The sequence below is a fragment of the Pteropus vampyrus genome, unplaced genomic scaffold, assembly GCF_000151845.1.
Source record: "Pteropus vampyrus isolate Shadow unplaced genomic scaffold, Pvam_2.0 Scaffold556, whole genome shotgun sequence".
In the NCBI taxonomy this organism is placed as follows: Eukaryota; Metazoa; Chordata; class Mammalia; order Chiroptera; family Pteropodidae; genus Pteropus; species Pteropus vampyrus.
Window position 1 is genome coordinate 361,965 of NW_011889337.1, and position 8,332 is coordinate 370,296.

General features: G+C 39.0%; 1 protein-coding gene across 1 annotated transcript in view; it reads right to left on the reverse strand.

Annotated features, from left to right (window-relative positions):
- Positions 1-8,332, reverse strand: part of GABRA3 (gamma-aminobutyric acid type A receptor alpha3 subunit) — a 202,136-nt gene that overhangs the window by 21,205 nt on the left and 172,599 nt on the right. The gene's annotated exons all lie outside the window — the stretch shown is intronic.

The window sequence follows — 8,332 nt, forward strand, 5'->3', positions numbered from 1 at the left end:
AGTAGTATAATTAGAAACACATTTTTAACAATATTATAATAACCGTATCATTGTTAACAATAGTATTCTAATCTCGAATACCTACACTAAAACTTAGAAGTCTTGAGTTCTACAACTTACTTGCGTGGTATCTTGGGCAATTTTCTTAATTTCTCCGTGCCTTCATTCTCCCCATCTATGACTATTCCCTACCTTCTCTATCCTCCAGAGGTGATGAGGCAGTTGTACCCAAAGTCATCCAGACTTGGGGAAGAGGGGATCGTCAGAACCTCTTTCTGAGTGTTGGCCTGCTCAAGAAGATGGAAATGTGAGCCTCATGAGCCTAGGCCAAATAGGGCATAGAAAGAAGTCTTAATGGGGTGAGAGATGTTATAGAGCGGCGGTCCCCAACCTTTTTGGCACCAGGGACCGGGGCTCCTATGAGAATCTAACACCTGATGATCTGAGGTGGAGCTGAGGCGGTGATGCTCGCGCTGGGGAGCGGCTGCAAATACAGATGAAGCTTTACTCGCTTGCCCACCACTCACCTCCTGCTGTGCAACCCGGTTCCTAACAGGCCACAGAGCATTATAAGTCTGTGGCCTGGGGGTTGGGAACACTGTTATAGAGAAAAGCAAGCAGAAAAGGCCTACTTACTCTACCCAGGTGCAGCCTCTGGGGCCTCCTCTCATATCTTGCTTCCTTGAGTACCTTACTTAAACATTCGCTATATAAATGAAAATCCAGACTGGAAAAGACTTAGTACAGTTTTTTTAAAAGATTTTTTAAAATGAAAATATAGCTAACATACAACATTATATTAGTTTCAGATGTACACCATAGTTATTCAACATTTATACATCCCAAGAAGTGATCATCATGATAAGTCCAGCAAGCATGTGACACCGTACGATGCTTTCACAATATTATTGACTATATTATTCCCAAGACTTAGTACAGTTTCAACAGACAGTCTAACGGAGTACCACTGCACAAACTAGGCAGAATCATCAAGGCTGATCAGCAAAAATACATTTTAAGTCCTGTCAGGAATCAGCCACATAGCTAGCTAGTACCTATTAAACTATCCGAATTTGTAGCCTTGTAAGCTCTGAAAACGGACCCAAGGCTCTATAACCCACTGACCACACCGAGCAAGGAGTAATTCATGGGAAAAACAAGTCATCTCATTTATGGTTATCAGCCTATGTGGTTGCCCACCCTTGGCACATTCGCAGCAATGTGCTAATGCTTGGAGGGTGAGAACTACGCTGACATACAAGTGTTTCTGTGCCGGATCTCAGTAGAGACTTTTAGAGCTCTAGCCTCTAGGGCTCAATTAGAACTGTCATCTTGTGAAGAGCTCTTAGCTAGTCAGAGCTGGCAGCACCCTCATTAAAGCCTTCGGTACACTTCACAGATGGACAAAGAGGTTTGGATGTTAAAAGAGATCCGGGCCTGCCATCCAGGGCTTCTCTTTGAAGACTCTTCTGGAAAGTTTTGGGTTTTTTTTTTCTTTTTTTTTTGGTGACTGCCCCATCTCACTTCCTCTGAGCAAGTCTAAAAGCCTAGTCCACTTCTTTGGTATAACACGTGTCTGTCACACCTAACCAGGAGTTCTTGAGTGCGGGGACCGAGGGTGATCCGCTTCTATGTCCTCAACCCTGATCACAATTGAAGAGGCTCCTAGTGCACGTGGGATGAGGGAAAGGGTTCTGCCCAGCCCGCACTTGCTCCCAGCAGAGTGAATGATGTACTTTTCTTATAGTACCTATATTGTTATTATCAATACCATAGTTCTAATTCTCTTTTTTTCCCCCGACATTAACCGTCTCTTCTGTGTCTTGCAGACTTAGGTCGTAGGGATCCCAAAACGAAAATGTTTCAGACAATAGTATTCAAAATGAGCACTCGCTCTCCTCAGGGGACAATCTAACATAATTAGACTTCATAAACCTGTTGAGCTCAGATACCACGAGAAGGAAAAGGCTTTTTGTTAATTCATTTTCAATCGGGCTTAACTCTGTTTTACAAAGTACATTACTGAATATGACTTATCCCCCATTACTTCTTTTTTCCCCCCCTTGGAGAACACAATTTTATTCTAAAAATATATCTCAGTAACAATGAAATACCAAAAGGTGGTCATTATAAGAAAAAGAAAACCAAGCAAGAGGAATTTGTTTTAAATTTTCTTCTGAAAAATACAAAATTATCACTGTAATATACTGCCAACTCTCATTTACCTGTATTTGAATTATTCATTTTATGGATTTACAACCCCCTTCACCCCAAATCTGCTAACTCTCCATCTCTGCTGCTCTGTGACAAATCCACCTATATTCTCAACCTCTTCTCCAAATGTACATTCCTCTTTTGATCTTAACTGAAACTCGACTCGCCTATTTAATATAGCGTTTTGGTTCTCAAAAGGTGGCTGATCATTCATAATCAATAGGTCAAGAGGTAGGGGTCCATATTTTTCTTGATCTCTATTACTCTTTAGACCATTACACTATCACAGTCATGTGGTAATCTGTGCTCCTGAGATATTTCTATCTGGTGACACCCTCTCCACCCTGTCTCCTAAGTGTCCTATATAGAATACTTCCATCATCTCAAAGGTTCCTTCGAGATCATTCCATCCTTGGCCCCAGGTAACCACCTCATTCTTTTAATGCACTGTACTGCTTTCTTTCATTGTAGATGACATATTTCTCCCTAGAATTTCCCATAAATATCATATGATATGGATTCAACTGTGTCTGGCTTCCTCCACTCAGCATAATATTCTTTAGGTTTTTTCATGTCATGTCTATCATTCCTCTTCAGAGTGCTGTTCCATTGTATTCATATAATTTGAATATCCATTCACCTATTAATGGACATCGAGACTGTTTCTAGTGTTCAACTATTATGAATAAAGCTGCTGGGAAGATTTACGTACAAGTCTTTGTATGAGCACATGCTTTCATTTCTCTCGGTAAACACCCAGGGATGGAACTGCAGATTGCATGGTAAGCATATATATGCTTAACTTTAGATGAGACTGCCAAATTGTTTTCTAAAGCCGTTGTACCATTTCATGGTCCCATCAGATGCATGAGAGTTTCAGTTAGCGTGAATCTTTGACCTATGAAAACTAAATATCAATTGGCACTTTTACACATTTCTCTGACAATGAAGTCTTTTGAACATTTCATCTCCTTGTATCCCCATCTCAATTGATATAGATTACATTACAGTCTAGTCTTTTATTCTAAATATATTGTATACTCAATAAGCCACTGTTGTTATTTTATACATTCAATAGTCATTTAGCATTATCCATATATTTATTATTTTCATTCTTTAAAATACATCCCAAACCTTCCTTCTGGGATAATCTTCCTTCTGCTTAAAGAACTCCCGTTAGTGAGGGTTTGATGGTAATGAAGTTTTAGTGTTTTATTTTTTTTCCTCTGAAAATGTTCATTGTTTCTGTTGAATTCAGCTGGTAGTCTGTTATGACTTTAAAGGCCATGTACTTTTTTCCCAAGCTATTTTTAAGATATTTCTCTTCGCTCTTTGTTTTCATAACTTTCACTATAATGTGTCTGTTTGTACATCTTTCAATTTCTCCTACTCAGGTCCATAGGGCTTCTTATAGCTGTGCCTCTGTCCTTCATCCAGCTTGGGTGGCATTCAGCCGTTATCTCTTCACAAATTGCTTCGTGACATTCTTTCATGTCTCTCCTTCTAGGATTCCAATTACTCTGTTAGACCTCCATAAATCTTGTTGTTTCTCATTCTTACGTATTTTATACATTTTTTGCCTTTCTGCGCCTCATTCTAGATATTTTCTTCCCATTCATGGGTTCTCACTTCAACAGTATCTAAACGACTGAGTTTTTGTTGATATTTTCCAGTTTTAGCTTTTTCAATGTGCTTCCTCTCACACGTGCTCACTCCCCACACACCATTCATATGATGAAATTCTCATGTTTCCTTTCATCTGCTTAACCATATTCATCATGGCTGTTTGAAAGTTTGACATCTCCAATATCTGTAGTCCCAGTACGTCTGCTTTCTTAATTGGGTTATAATTTATATACAATAAAAATAGTTTGTACATTTCAAGGTGTTTGGGCAAAGTATAACTGCTACCCCGGTCAAGATACAGAATACTGTACTATACCAGCCAGTCCATAACCCCGGAGAAAACGCTGCTTTGGTTTTTAACACCATAGCTTAGCTTTGCCTGTTTTGGAAAATTCCATATAAGTAAAATCATATATTTTGTACTATTTTGTTTCTGGCTTCTTGGTTTGACATATTTTGTTTTCAGATTCATATAATGTGAATCTATAGTTATTAATCCACTGTATGAATAGGCCACAATACATTCACCCATTCTCACTTGTCGATGTCCATTTGGATGTTTTCTGGTTTGGGACTTTTAAGAATAAAGCTGTTATGAACATGATTGTATAAGCCTTTTATGGATATATATTTTCATTTCACTTGGGTATGTATACCTCGGAGTGAAATACCTAGGTTTTAGGGTCAATGTACTTTTTACTTTTAAGAAACGGCCAAACTGTTTTCCCTAAGTAGCTATACCATTTTATATCCTCGCCAACAGTGTATGAGAGTTCCAATTGCTTCTCAACCTCACAGATATTTGGAATTGTCAGTCTTTTAAATTTTAGTTATTCTAGAGTTTATAAAGTGATGTCTCCATGTGGTTTTAATTTACATTTCCCTGATATAAAATGATGTTAACTATCTTTTCATGTGCTTATGGGCAGTTATATATTTTCTTGATGAAGTGTCTGTTCATGTCCCTTTCCAATTTTTAAAATTGGATTCTTAGTACTTTTATTATTTAATTGAAGGAGCGCTTTATAATTTTGGAATCGATGTATGAAATATATTCTCCCAGTCTATGCTTTGCCTTTTCATTTTCTTAATGTTATATATACTTCGAATGAAAATTTTTGATTTTGATGAAGTCCAATCCTTTTTTTCAGTTATTTTTTGTGCACTAAAGAATTTCTGCCTTCCAAAAGGTTGCAAAGATATGGTCTTATATTCAGTCTATGAGCATTTTTTTTATATTTAAGTCTATGATCAATCTCAGATTAATTCTCTACAATGTACCTGTCATAAATCAAGTTTTCACATACGTGGATCTACTTTTACTCTATGGTGCTTTCTTTTTCCTTGTGACAGTGACACATTGTCTTAATGACTACAAAAGTGATTACTACATCATTTTTGACATTTTATGGAGCAAGTCCCTGTACTCCGTTCTTCTGTCGGAGGATATTGGCTGTTCTTGGCTCTTTGTTCTTACATGAAAATTCTCTAATACTTTTAAAATTAATGTTTTATCTTGGAGATTCACATCAATGCAGGTAGTATTCATTTCTTACGGCTGCTGTTAACTAATGACTGCAAATCGAGTGGCTTAAACAACACAGATATTCTCTTACAGTTGTGGAGGCCGGAAGTCAGAAGTCTGTTTCACTGGGCTAAAGTCAAGGTGTCAGCAAGGCCTCACTCCCTCTGGAGGCTACAGGGGAGAATCCATTGCTTTTTCCAGTTTCTAAAGCTGCATGTCTTAGCTCGTGGACCCCTCCCTCCTCTTTCAAAACCAACAGCATTAGCACCTTCAAATCTCTCCTGCTTTGTTCATCACACTGCCTTCTGCTCTGTACTCAACTGTCCCTCTGCCTCACTCTTATAAGTACACTTGTGACTGCATTCGGGGCCCATCCAGATAATACAGGCTCGTGTTCACATTTCAGGATCCTTAACTTAGTTTACGTCTTCATTCTCTTTTGCCATATAAGGTCACACTCACAGGCTACAGCGATTAGGACGTGGCTATCTTCGGGTGCCATTATTCAGCCTCCAACAGTCCTAATTCTAATGCTGAACTTCACTCAGGCTCGAAGCCTTTCTCGTGTAAGCTTAAAACTCAAATTCTTCCTTATGAAGACCAGTAGTCCATCCGCCCATCTTTCTGCTACAGCAGTATCAGCTCATGTGATTAACAGTCCGAGTTTCAGTTCCTTCTTCAATTTGGGTCCCTTCGAGTATTTCCTTTAATTTCTTAAGCTCATACATTTTTTAAAAAAGAATGTTTTAGCTAGCTTTTCTAGGATTTTGTGAGGAAAGATTTTTGGGGGGTATCTAGTTTGTTATATTTTCAAAAACGGGCATCTTTAACCTTCTATATAGATTCTCCGCCCTCTACTTCACTAGAACTGTTCTTTTTAAGATCGTTAACCAACCAAACATATCACCAGATCCAACAGACAGTTGCTATTTGTATCCTACCTAAACACACAGTAGAATTCACAATTATTCCCTGCTTCTTGAAACACTCTTCTCTCTTGACTTCCATGATATCACACCCTTCTAGTTTTTTTTTTTAAATTTTTTCCTACTTTCCAGATTACTCTTTCTCCATTACTCTCTCTTCCTCTACCTGACCTAAAACGCTGCTTCTTTCTGAAACATCATTTACTATTTAACTACACAGTATAGCTTCAGGATATTGGTAGGAAATATTGGCCTCCTGTGTGGTTGCTTAGCACATCTAAGTGTATGACTCACAGCCACCATGCCATGGAGGCAGTTTAGTAGACTAAAAGAGTTAATTAATATTTATCTCCTAAAACAAAATCTTACTACAGGGCGAAAAACAGGCAGAGAATGTTTTATATGCTGTATGCCTCCCAGGGAAAAGTGCTAATGACATACAAGCCTCTCCCTAGACACCAGTGAATTCATACTGAAGAAAATCTCTCTGATTGTACGCACTATTAAAAACCCCTTCAAACTTGTGTAACCTTGACCGAATATCAGATAATCCATAATTGCAAAAAGGCTAGAGGAGAGGCAGCAAAAGAGAGGCAGTACAAAAAAATAGGTCATAAAAAAAGCCCCTAATCCACTTATGTTTTGTCAGCTTAGTCCCACCCTTCACCTTCTCCAGCTCTGCCCACTAATTTCCTCTTTTTCACCGAAGGCTCCATCCCTCTCCAGTTCCTAGAGGAAAGCTGATTGAGACAGGAAGCATTTCAGTCACCTTCCTACTCCCACACTCTTCTTATTCCCACTTCTCTGTTAAGGATGCAGTTGTCTGAAATACCAAGATCCAATGAGTCAGTTATTAATGCTGGGCTCAGGCACCGCTCCCGTTATCTCCGGTAATGGTTCTTTTACCTCCTTTACGCCTACTCTGACTGCCCATCACAAGACTTTGCAAACGTCTCCCCCCACCTCGTTCTCCATAAAACAACACTCACCAAAGACCGTGCGGGCAGGGACAGACTCTCTGTTGAGCCAGAAAGACACTTGTGACAGAATGACAGTCATAATACATGGCAAGTAGGTCTGGATCACAAAGTAGCCAATTTTTCGCTTGAGATGGAAGTGGGTTGTCATGACGACATATTCTCCTGCAGAGAGAGTAAAATGAGGTAGTACGTAGTCGAGTAAACATCGTGTTATTGAAGTGGGCTCCGATTCAGTCCACAAAGCTCCTTAAGTTATATTCAAAACGAGACATCCCAGTACCTCCCGAGTCCATGTAACCGGATTTCATGAAGCAGTGAGGTTTTGTATTTTGTTTTTGTTTTTGTTTTTGGTGAAAATATATGCTAGCAGTGTACCAACACAGCTTGCTTGGAGCAGTTTTGATACAAAGTCATTTCAATAAATTAAGGTCCTCATTTAAACACATTTAATAAGAAATAATCTGTTCTGCAGCATTTGCTATGTAATAGGCACTCTACTATCATTTTAACGTTCTTATAATCCGTAATCTTCAGGAGAGCCCTTCGAGGTAGGTACTGTCGTCATCCTCATTTTATAGGTCAATAAACGGAAAGCAAGGGGAGATTCAGCAACTCACACGAGTTACCCAGCTAGTGAGTAGTGGAGCCTGAATTCAGAATCAGATACGTCGACTCTACAGTTTATGCTTTCTAACCAGTCTGCTCTGCTGCTCGAATGGCTTTATTGGGTTACAACCAAAAGTTCACACAGCAGAATGTGGGTTAGCCTCCATCACCCCACTCCAACATAAGCGTGAACACTTACTGAGATCTGACTACGTGCCAAACTTCGAGTGTTTTGGGGGTATTAACTTTATATCCACCCTCCCATCAACCCTGTAAGGTAGGTACTAATTATTGCCCCTTGTTAAATTCAATAGTTAATTATTAGTTGTACTGGATTTGTCATCAGCAGGATTTTACAAACGATACAAATGATCTCTGAAAGTATAATCTTAGCAGGATTTTACAGTCGAGCGCTCCATCCTCCTGGAATAATTCTCTTTACCAAATTTCTAGCC